Here is a 17,035-nt window from a genome sequence, read left to right on the forward strand (position 1 = left end):
AATAACCATGGTTGGGTGCGTGGGTGGCTCAGTCGTTTAAGCATCTGACTAGATTTTGGCTTAGGTCCTGATCTCAGGGTCCTAGGATCAAGCCCTGCTTCATGCTCCATACTCAGTTGGGATTCTGCTTGAGATTCTCTCTCCCTCTCCTTCTACCTATCGTTTTCTATAAAATAAATAAATAAATAAATCTTAAAAAATAAATAAACAGGGCTACAATAAATGTTTGGTGTCTTTGGAAAGTAATGTTGGATGGAAGAAATAGTAAAATACAAGACTAGAAAATAATAGGCCATGGAGAACATTGGATATTCATTTTAAGAGTTTGGTGATTGAATCCACTAAAGCCAATTAAGTGGTCATAGTTGTACGTTAGGTCCACCTGCAGAACATGAGTCTAGTGCATTTGATGGATTAGTTTATGATGATTTCTTCATCATAAGCCAAGTTTTTGACAGTTAACTCAATGTCAAATGAGGAGACAGCTTCCCAGTCCTGATGTTTACTAGCAGGAAGCATTTGTCATTCTTATTCCTACTTAAGTGATGGCCAAGCAACTTCTTCAGCCAATAGCCGATTATGAATGACTAATTGTTTAAACATAAATCTCATGAAAAACATCCCTGTAAGATCTTCTGTACCAATAAGAAAGCTGAGGAACATATCATCATCCGAATAAACACAATCCACGATTAACAGGCTGACTTTTCATTCCTTCCTGGAAGCATGGAACACTTTATCATCCTTCCTACATCCTTTTTGCCTAGTTTTTCCCTGAGATTTTCCAGTTCTTAAATAATCCTTAAATAAGAGGAAAATTTAGGGGGAAATACATTTTAAATGAAAACAGTATGCTTTATTACTTCAAAGGTAGCACCCAACAACTGTATGCTATTTAACTTTTTGACTTATGTAAACCTTTGTGTGAGGGCAGGGGGTAAACTTTCAGAAAAGGATAAAGCCTCTTTAGAGTTTTTAAATGTAAATAATTTTACTTTAATTCTGAATGCATATCATACATTGTTCACTGAATTTGATTGTTTGTTTAGTTCATTTAATCGTATGCTTAAATGAAAGTTCTCTGCATATTCTGGTTTCTTCCCAGGTTAACATATATTTCAAGTTTCTGGTGTTTTTCATTCCAGGTTAATAAATATTTAAGTTGAAAATTGTAAAAGAATCTATCCAACAAGAGGACTTAACAATCTTCAATATATACGCCCCGAACGTGGGAGCTGCCAAATATATAAATCAATTAACAACCAAAGTGAAGAAATACTTAGATAATAATACACTTATACTTGGTGACTTCAATCTAGCTCTTTCTATACTCGATAGGTCTTCTAAGCACAACATCTCCAAAGAAACGAGAGCTTTAAATGATACACTGGACCAGATGGATTTCACAGATATCTACAGAACTTTACATCCAAACTCAACTGAATACACATTCTTCTCAAGTGCACATGGACTTTCTCCAGAATAGACCACATACTGGGTCACAAATCGGGTCTGAACTGATACCAAAAGATTGGGATCGTCCCCTGCATATTCTCAGACCATAATGCCTTGAAATTAGAACTAAATCACAACAAGAAGTTTGGAAGGACCTCAAACACGTGGAGCAAGGACCATCCTGCTAAAAGATGAAAGGGTCAACCAGGAAATTAATGAAGAATTAAAAAGATTCATGGAAACTAATGAGAATGAAGATACAACTGTTCAAAATCTTTGGAATGCAGAAAAAGCAGTCCTAAGCAGGAAATACATCGCAATACAAGCATCCATTCAAAAACTGGAAAGAACTCAAATATAAAAGCTAACCTTACACATAAAGGAGCTAGAGAAAAAACAGCAAATAGATCCTACACCCAAGAGAAGAAGAGTTAATAAAGATTCGAGCAGAACTCAACAAAATCGAGACCAGAAGAACTGTGGAACAGATCAACAAAACCAGGAGTTTGTTCTTTGAAAGAATTAATAAGATAGATAAACCATTAGCCAGCCTTATTAAAGAGAAGAGAGAGAAGACTCAAATTAATAAAATCATGAATGAGAAAGGAGAGATCACTACCAACACCAAGGAAATACAAACGATTTTAAAAACATATTATGAACAGCTATACGCCAATAAATTAGGCAATCTAGAAGAAATGAATGCATTCCTGGAAAGCCACAAACTACCAAAACTGGAACAGGAAGAAATAGAAAACCTGAACAGGCCAATAACCAGGGAGGAAATTGAAGCAGTCATCAAAAACCTCCCAAGACACAAGAGTCCAGGGCCAGATGGCTGCCCAGGGGAATTCTATCAAACGTTTAAAGAAGAAACCATACTATTCTACTAAAGCCGTTTGGAAAGATAGAAAGAGATGGAGTACTTCCAAATTCGTTCTATGAGGCCAGCATCACCTTAATTCCAAAACCAGACAAAGACCCCACCAAAAAGGAGATTTACAGACCAATATCCCTGATGAACATGGATGCAAAAATTCTCAACAAGATATTAGCTAATAGGATCCAACAATACATTAAGAAAATTATTCACCATGACCAAGTAGGATTTATCCCGGGACACAAGGCTGGTTCAACACCCGTAAAACAATCAATGTGATTCATCATATCAGCAAGAGAAAAACCAAGAACCATATGATCCTCTCATTAGATGCAGAGAATGCATTTGACAAAATACAGCATCCATTCCTGATCAAAACTCTTCAGAGTGTAGGGATAGAGGGAACATTCTTCAACATCTTAAAAGCCATCTATGAAAAGCCCACAGCAAATATCATTCTCAATGGGGAAGCACTGGGAGCCTTTTCCCTAAGATCAGGAACAAGACAGGGATGTCCACTCTCACCACTGCTATTCAACATAGTACTGGAAGTCCTAGCCTCAGCAATCAGACAACAAAAAGACATTAAAGGCATTCAAATTGGCAAAGAAGAAGTCAAACTCTCCCTCTTCGCCAATGACATGATACTCTACATAGAAAACCCAAAAGCCTACACCCCAAGATTGCTAGAACTCATACAGCAATTTGGTAGCATGGCAGGATACAAAATCAATGCCCAGAAATCAGTGGCATTTCTATACACTAACAATGAGACTGAAGAAAGAGAAATTAAGGAGTCAATCCCATTTACAATTGCACCCAAAAGCATAAGATACCTAGGAATAAACCTAACCAAAGAGAGAAAGGATCTATACCCTCAAAACTATAGAACACTTCTGAAAGAAATTGAGGAAGACACAAAGAGATGGAAAAATATTCCATGCTCATGATTGGCAGAATTAATATTGTGAAAATGTCAATGTTACCCAGGGCAATGTACACGTTTAATGCAATCCCTATCAAAATACCATGGACTTTCTTCAGAGAGTTAGAACAAATTATTTTAAGATTTGTGTGGAATCAGAAAAGACCCCGAATAGCCAGGGGAATTTTCAAAAAGAAAACAATATCTGGGGGCATCACAATGCCAGATCTCAGGTTGTACTACAAAGCTGTGGTCATCAAGACAGTGTGGTACTGGCACAAAAACAGACACATAGATCAATGGAACAGAATACAGAACCCAGAAGTGGACCCTGAACTTTATGGTCGATAAAGGAGGAAAGACTATCCATTGGAAGAAAGATAGTCTCTTCAATAAATGGTGCTGGGAAAATTGGACATCCACATGCAGAAGAATGAAACTAGATCACACTCTTTCACCATACACAACGATAAACTCAAAATGGATGAAAGATCTAAATGTGAGACAAGAATCCATCAAAATCCTAGAGGAGAACACAGACAACACCCTTTTTTGAACTCGGCCATAGTAACTTCTTGCAAGATACATCCACGAAGGCAAAAGAAACAAAAGCAAAAATGAACTATTGGGACTTCATCAAGATGAGAAGCTTTTGCACAGCAAAGGATACAGTCAACAAAACTAAAAGACAACCTACAGAATGGGAGAAGATATTTGCAAATGACATATCAGATAAAGGGCTAGTTTCCAAGATCTATAAAGAACTTATTAAATTCAACACCAAAGAAACAAACAATCCAATCAGGAAATGGGCAAAAGACATGAAGAGAAATCTCACAGAGGAAGACGTAGACATGGCCAACATGCACATGAGAAAATGCTCTGCATCACTTGCCATCAGGGAAATACACATCCAAACCACAATGAGACACCACCTCACACCAGTGAGAATGGGGAAAATTAACATGGCAGGAAACCACAAATGTTAGAGAGGATGCGGAGAAAAGGAAACCCTCTTACACTGTTGGTGGGAATGTGAACTGGTGCAGCCACTCTGGAAAACTGTGTGGAGGTTCCTCAAAGAGTTAAAAACAGACCTGCCCTACGACCCAGCAATTGCACTGTTGGGGATTTACCCCAAAGATACAGATGCAATGAAACGCAGGGACACCTGCACCCCGATGTTTCTAGCAGCAATGGCCACAATAGCCAAACTGTGGAAGGAGCCTCAGTGTCCATTGAAAGATGAATGGGTAAAGAAGATGTGGTTTATGTATACAATGGAATATTCCTCAGCCATTAGAAATGACAAATACCCACCATTTGCTTCAACGTGGATGGAACTGGAGGGTATTATGCTGAGTGAAGTAAGTCAATTGGGGAAGGACAAACATTATATGTTCTCATTCATTTGGGGAATATAAATAATAGTGAAAGGGAATATAAGGGAAGGGAGAAGAAATGTGTGAGAAATATCAGAAAGGGAGACAGAATATAAAGACTCCTAACTCTGGGAAACGAACTAGGGGTAGTGGAAGGGGAGGAGGGCGGGGAGTGGGGGTGAATGGGTGATGGGCACTAAGGTGGGCACTTGACGGGATGAGCACTGGGTGTTATTCTGTCTGTTGGTAAATTGAACACCAATAAAAAATAAATTTATTATAAAAAAATAATAATAGTGATGACTCCATCATGGATTCACTAAGAATTTCATGAATAAGAACTTCATTACTTTTTAAAGATAAATATTAGCATGTTAAGTCAAGTAACTGATGTTGTTAAGATAAATGTTAGTAATTCAACAAACATTTATTGTTACTTCATAAGCAGCAGGCATTATAATATGGATAGAATGATGTATATCATTTGGTTTGTGTCTTCAAGGAATACACAATTTGTAGGAGAGGACAAATATAAAAATAACTATAAAAAAAGAAAATTGTGAAAGATTTGATTAAGGACTATGAAGCAAACTACATTTACAAAGAGTATCCTGTTTTTTTTACTTGATGGAATATACTAAGAAGTTCTATGACTGGTAAATCTTAATTCTAAAGAAATAAATCAAGAAGATAATTTTCAGTATGATATTATTATTTATGGTCCTTTTATATGTGACTGTTCAGAAAGGTAGACGATTTTCAATATCTTTTTCTGAGAGTCCATGCATCCTAGAGAATAAATTGTTAGGTATGGAGCAGGTTAAAAAAAATAAAAATAAAAAAAAAGCAAACTTCCCTTACCTGTTTGTATGCTCTTGTAAGGTAACTTGCTTTATCAAATGTGACACAGGCAGACACTTAAGAAATACTTGCACACAAGAATTTGCTATACTTAGAACCCTCTATTTATAATGCAAATAAATACAAGCTAGTCTTCTGGATAATGGGTGCCATGTGGAGAAAAAGTGATATAATCGATTGACATTCAGTGATCAAATATGTGAGATGTGAGTGAGACTGTTCTAAATCATTCACCATGTAGCCGACCTGATGGTTAACCTGACAGCCACACTACTCATGCATAAAAGAGCCAGCATAGGTCAACCTCTGCTGGCCAAGCCCAGAAGAATTGGCTGTACTAAGAAAAAGAAATGTACTAACTCATAACTAAAATAACTTTTCTGTATATAGACTACAACATTTTAATTGAATGTATACATCTAAATAAGCTATAATTCTATCCATAGAAATCCACCGTGAACTGACATCTAAAATATCAGCTTGAACCAACTCTATATGACCTATATTTACATACAGATTTTTTTAAGTTTAGCTATTTCAGTGGGATATTAGATATTATATTAGCATGCAAGAGTGAATTCCAAAATTATTTTAAATCTTTTTCATATAATGTATGTAAGAGTCATTCCAAAATTCTATCAATACTTAACTCTGTCCACAAATACTGATTGCACTATCTACTACGTGAAACCTCAAATTTATAAAACTTAACCATAATTGTCAAGGTACTTTGTCTCTCTTGGTAAACCATAATTAGCTTGTGTCATTTACTGGAAGGATTACCCTTGATGATGCATTCTGGCCATCTGCCGAATTTAACAAGTCAAAATGAACATATTAATGTTTGCATCAACTAACAAATAATTGAATTCCTTTAATATCTTATGGATATGATGATCTGATTATTCTCCTTCCTCACTTTTCCAAAATTCCCCAAACTATGAAACAAATGTACTCTCAACTTAAAAGCTATATTTATGCCATGCTATTGATAATTTAATCAAGTTTCTAAAATCAATTACACTCCACTCTATATAACCTCACATTACCACTAAAGATGCAGAAAATGAAATTTGATTGCTTTCTCAGGTTATCTGTCATGAGTACTTAATGGAAATTCGCCAAGCAAGTTTCTCACCAGACCGACTATACACCATACCAAAGGTACTCACCAGTGTTTTATGACACTTACTATTCAGTAATCACAGTTATCGTTCTAGGTCCCACAGTATGAGTTTGTCCTATTGAAGAAAATGAAGCATTATCAAATATTGAACCTCTCATATTTCTTGATAATGCTCAGAGGAACTATTCAGATCTTATCCATCATTTCTGCATTTTAAAATTCTGTGCATTATCTACAAAGTGATATCTAGGATTCTGGCAAGCAGAATCTTAATGCTCTGGATATTTAGTGTGAATGTCAAACTCTGTGATTTCCCCCATAATAAATTTCAATTGACTGGTGTCACTTACTGGAAAGGTTACATGTGATTGAATTTATGACCATTTGCTGCTGAACTCAGCTTATAAATTGCTAATGATTCTGGCAGATGATCCAGTTTCTTATGCCAGTGAAATATTTGAGGTTAATTAAATAGCCTTCATCACCTCTTTTCACCAAAATGCCAATGAACTGCTGAGAAGTTAAATAAATGTACTACTTGGTACCCACTGATGCCAAATAAACCACTCTAAGTACATACTTTCCTGAGCCTATTATAATGATCATCTAAAACAGAGCATGAAGTCTTAGATCCTTAAACATTACTAAATGGAGAAATTATTTGAAAAGTAATTTTTTTCCCCAGCACCATTAGGGAAAATCCCATAAGATCAAAGTAAGAGTAAAATAAACTTAAAAATAATAATAAAATAAATTTAAATATACAACAGTCAACAAATATTAAGATCATAAAATTCTTTACAGATACAGAACATAATTTTTCGCTTCACATAAATATTCTAAAATCAGTTATTATTGAACATTAGTTCAATGTTTAAAATAAGTCACACTTCAAAATTATGCTAAATTACAGTAATTCGGGTAATAAATTATTTAAATAAAACACAATTGATTTCCTTTAAGAAACAGTATCTTCAGCTCTCACTATCTAAAGAAATATTTCTCTTTTGCCTTAAGTATGGTGTTATATAAATACTTCTACAGTGACATCATTCAAAATCATTAGGACTTATCTGCACAAGACTATTTTCCTATCCTCTATCTATTATACTCTTCTAAGATTTTTTTAAGGATTTGTTTGTTTATTTGTTTATTTATTTATTTATTTATTTATTTATTTATTTATTTGAGAGAAAGAGCAAGAGAGGGAGCACACATGAGCTGGGGGAGGGCAGAGAGAGTGGGAGAATCTCAAGCAGGCTCCTCACTGAGCGCAAAACTCGACATGGGCCCCAATCTCACAACCCTGCTATCATGACGTAAGCCAAAATCAAGAGTTGAGGGTCCAACCAACTGAGTCACCCAGGCACCCCTCTTAGTTTTTATTAGAACTCTAGTTTGTTATTGTTGTTGTTTTGAGGTGGTAAAATTCTTAGCTAGAAGATTCTGTTCCCCACTATTCCCTGTAGTCAGGGGTTGACACTGAAATGTTAAGAAGTTAGTGGGTAGAGTTTCAAGTATTGGTCCTTAAGACTTTACCTTCTTTCTGTTATTTTTCTTTTAAGAATTCTCAAATTCTGGCATCCAAGTTGGGTCATAGGTGATCTTGAAAATAATAGAGCAGAAAAATTAAACCGGTTAATGAACCCCAGACTTATTTTATGTAAGAAAGAGAAAGAATGTGCTACATTATTTAGGTCCTTTATTTGGTCACTTAGCAATTGAACTTTAGTCTAACTTATATAGCTAGCAACTAATTCATTAATTCATCAGGTGATATAAAATGTTTTAATAGAAATGTTAGCCATTAATTAAGCAATAATTTGAAAGATGGTCAACAAATTTTCTGTAAATTTTTGAGGTTTTTTTGTTTGTTTGTTTTTTGTTTTGTTTTGTTTTGTTTTTGTAGACTTTGCAACCAGCTTAGAGCCCAAAGCGGGTCTTGAATGCACTACCCTGAGATCAAGACCTGAGATCAAGACCTGAGCTGAGATTAAGAGTTGACCACATAACCAATTGAGCTAATCTTAATAGTTACAATATTTACTACTCAAGATAAAATAGAATAAGCTGTTTTTTAAGGTAAATATTAATTGGTATATGTGGAATTTTAACCTCATCAGTTCTTACCTACTCTGATCAAACAGTGCTGCAATCATCTTCAGCATTCTGCATTCTTTGACATTGTATTGTATACCTAAACTAGCTCACCCATCCACAATATTTTAGATATTGTGGGGATGACTTTAAAATTATAATCTCCAGCTCTGACTTTTCCACAGAACTGCAAAAGCAGTTGAATGCTTCTGTGTGGCTTGTGCTGTGCTCAGGGATGTGTATATGTGAACAAAATAGATTCAGTACCTGCATTGACAAGTTAGCAGTCTAGTGCACATGATAGACATTAAACAAGCAAATTAGGGATCCCTGGGTGGCGCAGCGGTTTGGCGCCTGCCTTTGGCCCAGGGCGCGATCCTGGAGACCCGGGATCGAATCCCACGTCGGGCTCCCGGTGCATGGAGCCTGCTTCTCCCTCTGCCTGTGTCTCTGCCTCTCTCTCTCTCTCTGTGACTATCATGAATAAATAAATAAAATCTTTAAAAAAAAAATAAAAAATAAACAAGCAAATTCGAAATCAGTATATATTTGTTATTGTGTAAAATTCCATGAATAACATTTCAGGATTGTGGAATACAGAGTGACAGGATAAGAAAATAATTATCTTTGTCAGTCAAGGGAAAGATAATTACAGAGTCTAGAAGGAAGAAAGAGAGATGTCTAGGAAGACAAGAAGGAAACAGCATGTTAAAAAGTCCCTAAAGTCAGGATAACTTTAGTAACTTTTTGCCAAAAAATGATGTAAAAAAAAAAAAAAAAATTCAGGTGGAAATCCCTGAAGTGCTTAAAGCAAGTAAAATAAAGAATGTGATTTATTCCACTGAAAAGATGACTCTTGCTACTCTGCTGAAAAAATAATAGATTGGATTGGAATACACTCAATAAATTTGTTAAATTAAGCCAATAGAAAGTCAAGAAATGTGATTATGTGAAAGACAGTCTAATCCACTGATTGATAAAAAGTAAAAAATGTTTAAACTAAACACTTTCATTGTTTTACTACAGAAGATTACTTACTCATGATGACAAAATGCCCTTAAGAATGATAATAGCAAATATGCAATGATGCATCTGAGAGAGGCTCATATTGTTGGTGAGCACATAATGACTTTATTGTAAGTATTCCTATGTTGTGTTTTATTTTATTCTATAAAATAAAGGTGGTAATATGGAACTGTTATTAAGATATGGATGTCATGATTTATTATTTTAAACATTATTTTAAAACATTTCTTATTAATCTGATCTTCTTGTATGAATATGCATGCATTTTTAGCAGGGAAAAGAAGTTCAAATTTTATCATAAAAGTCCAAAGATGAATTGTAATTATTTGATAGAATTTCGCTTGTTGCAGCTATTGACAGAAAATGTGTGCTAACAGAAATTCCTATAGTTCAGTAGAGAGACATGATAAAATAATAGGATGAGCACAGAAAAAAGGAAAAGAAATAAAATATTTTAGTATTTAGCATTGCACTGTCTTAGCATCTCCAGGGTAATAGCCAATTAAAGAATAGTATAATAAATGTATAGCTAACAACCCCAAAGATAGGAAAGATAGAATAATGAAAATTCTTGATTAAAAAGAAACCAAATGATAAGGAAAAAAGGAAATAACGTTAGTTGAAAACAAAAAACCAGAGCAAAATGTAGATGTAAATACAAATATATCAGTGATTACATTAAATGTTAATAGTGATCTGGTTAATATTGGATACATTAAACCTAAGCACATGCTGCTTATAAGAAAAATCACTTTAAATATGAGGATACATAAAAATTGAAATTAAAAAGAAAATATGCCATGCAATACAAAGCTAACGTACATCAAAGTAGACTTTTTGCAAAGATATTGGTTTTAGTAGTAGGTAAAAAGTAACATTCCTACCAGAAGAAAAATAATAATTCTCAATTCATATGTACTTAGGAATATAGTTTTAATTATATGAAGCAAAAACTGAATGAAAAGGAGAAATAGATAAACCTATAACCCACATGAGAGATGTTTAACCCACCTCTCTCAGTAACTGATAGAACAGAAAAAATTAAGTAATGGAAAGTCTGGACTCTCTGATTAACACACCGAACTTCTGAACTGACATATTTAGGACACCATGCCCAACAGTGACGGAATAGAGATGTCCATAGACACTTGCTGGACCATAAAACAGGACTGAAGAAATTTCAAGTGATTGAAATCATTCAGTATATTCTTTGACTGCACAATTTAGAAATTGAATATGAAAAGATTACTAGAAAATCCACATAAGGATCCATAAGCAGCTGTTGAGAAGAAATTGTAAGATAGTATTTTCATAACCTGGAAGCTGGCGGGGATTTCTTAAGCAGGGCACAAAAGCACTGCCCATAAGGAAAAAACTGATCGATTAAGTCTCATTAAAATATTAAAAATTATCATAAAATCAGACAAAACTAATTTACCTTGTATAAGTTGGGATGGTAGGAGTAGGATCTAGGGTTTGTGACTGTAAGGAGGCAGAAGGGAACCTTCTAATATGTTGACCATTTTCTATATCTTGATTTGGGTGATTGTGACATGAGTGTGTTCAGTTTGTGGAAATATATTGATTTTTATTTTTAGCATAGTGCTCTTATTTTCATATGTATTATAGTTGAATTAAACATTAAGAAAAAAAACCCCAAACTTCTCTTCTTCAGTGGATACAATTAAGAGAGAGAAAAGGTAAGCCATAAAGTGAAGATATTTGAAATACATACATCCAACAGACTTACATTTGTAAGTCAATAAAAGATAGTCAAATACAAAAGAAATATAAAAGACTTAAACATTTTATAATGTTCTTACGAAGACCAAATGCCCAATAACCACCTTAAAAGTTACATTAGGAACTTTTAGTAACTATTACTAATCGGGAATTAGGGAAATGCCAATTAAAACCATAATGGTTACTACACACCCAGTAGAATGATGATTCTAACAAGACTTATAATATCAAATGGAGCAAATGGAACTTTAATATACTGATATCACAATGTAAGCAGATGGACCCAATTTTGAAAACTGTCAGTATTTTATAAAGTACCTTTTAAATATATACCTTTTAAATCTACAGTGCCACTCCTAGATGCATAGTCAACAGAAATTCTAACACATATGCATCAAAAGTGATGTACAAGAATATTCATAGCACCACTATTTATAAGATACAAAAGATGGAATTACTCAATATGTCCATCAGGAACAGAATGCATAAAAATTTGTGATATATTAATATAATATTGCAATAAAAATGAAGGCAGTAAAGTTACACAAAACATGGATAAATTTCATGAACATAATACTAAGAGAAAGTAGCTAGATGCAAAATAGGTCATTCTGCATGATTTCATTTAAATAAATTTCAAAAAACAGATAAAACTAATTAATGGTGACATATAAATAAAGTTAATCTTTATCTTTGGATGGGAGTTACTGGATGGAAATTTATAAAGCTTCCTATCTGCTAATAATATACTTTATTTCTTATTTTTATTTTTTTAAAGATTTTGTTTATTTGAGAGAGAGAGAGAGAGAGAGAGAAAGTGAAAGAACATGAGCTATGGAGAGGGGCAGGGGAGGAGGGAGAAGCATGGAGCCAGATGCGATGGGGGTAACGGATGGGGTTAAAAGTTGTTTTTTGAACTTCTAAAATAAGCATGAGACAATCAAGTAGCGATCTTTCTTTCTTTCTTTCTTTCTTTCTTTCTTTCTTTCTTTCTTTCTTCCTTTTTTTTTTTAAGATTTTATTTTTTTATTCATGAGAGGCACAGAGACAGAGAGGGGGCAGAGACACAGGCGGAGGGAGAAGCAGCCTCCATGCAGGGAGCCAGATATGGGACTCTATCCTGGGACCCCGATATGGGACTCTATCCTGGGACCCCAGGATCACACCCTGGCGGAAGGCAGCACTAAACCACTGAGCCACTGGCTGCCAAGTAGTGATTTCTTTAAAAAAAAAAAAAATTGTATCTATGAGTAAAGGGGAGGGAAAAAACATTAGACTATCAGATAAAATTAGGGAGTTGTAAGCATATTGATTTCAACTATGGGAATAAATGGCAAAAAAGAAAAAAAAACTTTAATAAAAGGAGACTCACCAAATATGAGACCTCTTCATCAGCTCCATATAGGCATAGAAATAAATTCATGAAGAACAGTAATTTAAATGTATTTTAAAGTTAAAATGACCTACACATCAACTTCAAGAGAAAAAAATATACCTTTTTTTAACTTCAAACTTTTTATGTGTCTGCTTAACGTATCTGGATTGTTTCTGTAGAAAAATCTGAAGGTTTAGTAGCAAATGGCTACTAGAAAATCAATTTTATTTGAAAACTCCATTTCAAATGAGCAGGGGCTGATAGTCCAGGTGACAGATTTAATAGATTGTATTCTACTCTCTGGAGTGCACTGAGCCCATCACAGTTCTACACTGATACCCACACTCAATCTGACAAACACACAGAATTTCATGTCTTTATTAAAAGTCGTGATGTAATTTTCTCTTATGTAACTAAATCATATTCTTAGACAAAAACTATTTTAAATAATCTCTTTTTTCCATAAAGAGAACCCTTGCAAATGTTATACTTCAAACTTATGCTAATCGCTGAGAATTACATATAGCAAGCTTACAAAAACAAAAGAACAAACAAACAAAAAACACCTTTTGATTGAACTGAAGAAGGAATGATAAAGTACTCTTTCCAAAATCTGCCTTATTAGTAATGCTTGATCTTTACTAAGGCTATTTGACCACCCATTTATTTATTACTCAACCTACAGTTTTTACCTTTTCCATTGTGTTGAACTCTGAAGATATTTCTGTTGTTGTTGTTCTATTAAACTCTGTGGGAAGTTGAAAACCTTTAAATGACTTAGAAATGTCAAAACAAAAACAAAAACAAAACTCAAAAAAAAAAAAACACTGTATCTTATTGCTTTCACAAGTGATGTCTTTTAAATATAAAAACAGTTGCATTAATCTACATTGCATTAATGAAATGTCAAGGAAAATACAACAATGTCAAAGGTTACTAACAACTCCAGAGTCATGCATTCATATGAGCAAAACGATGAATCAGTTCATCTAGTTTATTTAGGAGGGCAGGCAATTTATTTTCTTTCTTTTGTATAGAGTAAGTCACAAATACTGATATTTTTAAGATGCCAAAGCTTGTAATAAATTAGTCAATCTCACTTTTGCATAAATCCTAAGTCAAATATAAATTAGGACAGTTAAGCAGTACATTTAAACAAATTAATCCGAGGTAATGTGTGTTTTGTTCTGGAAAGTTTGCAAATATTTAATATTTGGAACTCTATTAATATGTTAATAGACCAAAGCAAAAAATCTGATAATAGTTAAAATGCACATTCATTCTGTATAATTCTTCCTATACTAGTAATATAAGACTACTTCTTTAACATGATAAAGAGATTTATCTCAAGCCACCATTGAAGCAGTTAACAATTATGTGCTTAAATAGCTTTCTCATTAGTGTTGGACGAGCTAAGCATAACTGTTATCTCCACTATTACCTAGCAGTTCTAACCATTATAATAAGAGAAGACATAGAAATAACAGAGGAAGCTAACAAATCAAATTATTATTATTATTATTTTCAGGCCCTATGATTGTCTCAAGAAACTAGAAAACTCAAGTAAATCAACAGGCTAATACTACAACTCTTAGAAGTAACTGATGTGTTATATCAACAAATGGCCTTCATACACTGGGAACAAGCACTTATTTGTATTTTCCAATGGACTGGCTTCATAGATTGTTTTCACAATATATAAAGAATAATATATTTCTATTATCGGATAAAACATGGAAACGTGTTAGAAAATGATACCAGAAAAAAAAAAAAAAGAAAATGATACCAGGTATCTCAGCACGTTTGTGTTGCACCTGAAATGTACCTGTAAGCATATGTAAAAATGTAAATTATATAGCAGAAGTGGGTTATTAGCACATATTTTCCCCTAAAACACTTGTTTTGGTTTTTTTTTTTTTCCCATTTTTACCCCACCCCATACTTCTCCACCACTCAATTTTCTCCTCTCCTCTCAACTAATAACTGCAGTGTGATCATTAACAACTCAATTTTATTTTTTCTATATTCCTTTCCCCAGTCTCATGTTATAATGCATACACTTCCACACATGCCTCCCTGTGCATACGTAGTTCTTTGCCATTGTTTGCTTAATAAAAAAATAAAGATTCCGAGTGCCTGGGTGGCTCAGTGGTTGAGTGTCTGCATTTGGCTCAGGTCATGATCCCTGAGTCCTGGGATCGAGTCCTGCAATGGGCTCCCTCCAGGGATCCTGCTTCTCCTTCTGTCTATGTCTCTGGTTTTCTCTCCATGTCTCTCATGAATAAATAAATAAAATTTTAAAAAATATATAAATAAAAAATTAAGATTCCATCAAGTAGGCTATGTATCTCTCTTTTCCCCCTCAGCAGGACATCAACAAAGTCTCTACAAATCAACTATTATAGCTCTCTCTCATATATTATAGTAACTGTGTAATATTCTTGACATAATGTTCATAACTTATTTTAACTTGGTAAAATACAGACATTGACTATAATCCCAATGTTTCAGTTACCGTAACAATGTTGAATAAACTTTTCTATATATGCTTATTTACTTATAATATTTTTGTTTCTAGCTCTGGTACTTACAAGCCTAGAGAACCATAGGGAATTTATTTTCAGTGTACGACTCCACATCTTGGTTCATGGAGCCAAAGCCATAGAATAGAATAGAAATTGTCTCAGTTTCCAAACACCAAGTACAAATGTACCTTATCTTTACTTTTTCCATCCTGGTAACATGAAATGGGTGTTCACTCTCCTGTTTTAGGAAAATACCTTCCCCCTTGATTTGAATCCTATCCCCTTTTACATTTATCAAAATCTTCATTAGACATATTATCTTTTCTATTCCAAATATTCAACCTCTTTTCATATTTACTTGGTACTTCTCAACAGAATTTAAGCATGTGTTTTATTCCATTTTGAAAAAAACAAAACAGATAACCAGAAACAACCTCATCTTTAGATCCCATACTCTCCTCTTGTTTCCACCAGTTTCTTTCCTCTCTTTTACTGACAAGTTTCTTGAGTTATCAACACTTACTATGACAATTTTCCCTGTCTTACTGGTTAACTCTAAATTCCTGAGATCTAGTTTTTGTGTTCATAAATGCCAAGGTCCACAATACCTTTCTGATAAGAGTCAGCCTTGATCTTTCATCAGCCTCTTCACTCAAGTAAAAGACTAAGAATAGTTGCTGCAATGGTTAGTTCTCTGTGTCAACTTGACTGAGCCATAGGGTGCCTAGGTATTTGGTCAAAAATTATTGTTTCTATGAGGTCGTTTTTGTATGAGGTTAACATTGGAATCAGGCTGAGTAAAGCAGATTACTCTCCCTTTGGGAATGGGTCTCACGGAACCAGGTGAAAGCCTGAATAGAACAAAAAGGCTGGTGCTTCATGAGTAAGAGAGAACTTCTTCTGCCTGATTTCTGGGAGATGGGGCATAGATCTTTTCTGGACTTCTGACTCAAATTGAATTACTAGTTCTTAGATCTCAAGCCTTTTGACTCTCCGACTCAAACTTACATCGTCAGATATCCTGGTTCACAGGCCTTCATACTCAGATTGGAAGTGCACATTGATTCTCCTGCACCTTCAACTTGCCAACCACAGATCTTGGAACTTTTCAACCTCCATAATTGTGAGAAAACTTCTTTAATGAACCTATCTATCTATCTATCTATCATCTATCTATCTATCTATCTATCTATCTATCTATCTATCTATCATCTATCTATCATCAATCAAATTTCCATCCTCCCAAACTATTATTAATAGCAATATCTGACATGAAATTACATGCAAATTTTAATTTTCAATATCTGTGTTTTCTAAAATGAGTACGATTAATGTTTTTTAATGTTTTTTAGAATAAAAATAATAATGGTAGTTTTTCTTTCTTATTACAATATCTCAAAGAATAGTGTCTATTTTTGACTGAATGTGTCTTCCCAAAATTCATATGTTGAAGCTCTAACCTCCAATGTGATGTATTTGGAGATGGGGCCTTTGGGAGGTAACTAGGTTCAGGTGAGGTCATGATGATGGTGCTTCTTTGATAGGATTGGTGTCTATAAGAAGAGGAAAGAGTAGAGCTTTTTCTCTCTCTTCGGCATAAGATACACAGTGAAAAGGCAGCCATCCACAGCCAGGAATAG

General features: G+C 34.2%; 2 long non-coding RNA genes across 3 annotated transcripts in view; one reads left to right on the forward strand and one right to left on the reverse strand.

The window, feature by feature from the left end:
* Positions 1-13,620, reverse strand: part of LOC140626674 (uncharacterized) — a 37,275-nt gene extending 23,655 nt beyond the window's left edge. For both annotated transcript variants that reach the window (XR_012025726.1, XR_012025725.1), the window contains exons 1-3: positions 13,563-13,620; positions 8,169-8,234; positions 6,696-6,744 (exon numbers count right to left, since the gene is read on the reverse strand). This is a non-coding gene — a long non-coding RNA (uncharacterized lncRNA). The remainder of the gene's footprint in view (positions 1-6,695; positions 6,745-8,168; positions 8,235-13,562) is intronic.
* LOC140626673 (uncharacterized) lies at positions 5,151-15,196 on the forward strand. Its single transcript, XR_012025724.1, has 4 exons — positions 5,151-5,298; positions 6,593-6,667; positions 9,753-9,862; positions 14,399-15,196. It is a non-coding gene; the product is annotated as an uncharacterized lncRNA (long non-coding RNA).
* The last annotated feature ends 1,839 nt before the right edge of the window (positions 15,197-17,035 follow it).

Source organism: Canis lupus, chromosome 38 (genome assembly GCF_048164855.1).
Source record: "Canis lupus baileyi chromosome 38, mCanLup2.hap1, whole genome shotgun sequence".
Classification (NCBI taxonomy): domain Eukaryota; kingdom Metazoa; phylum Chordata; class Mammalia; order Carnivora; family Canidae; genus Canis; species Canis lupus.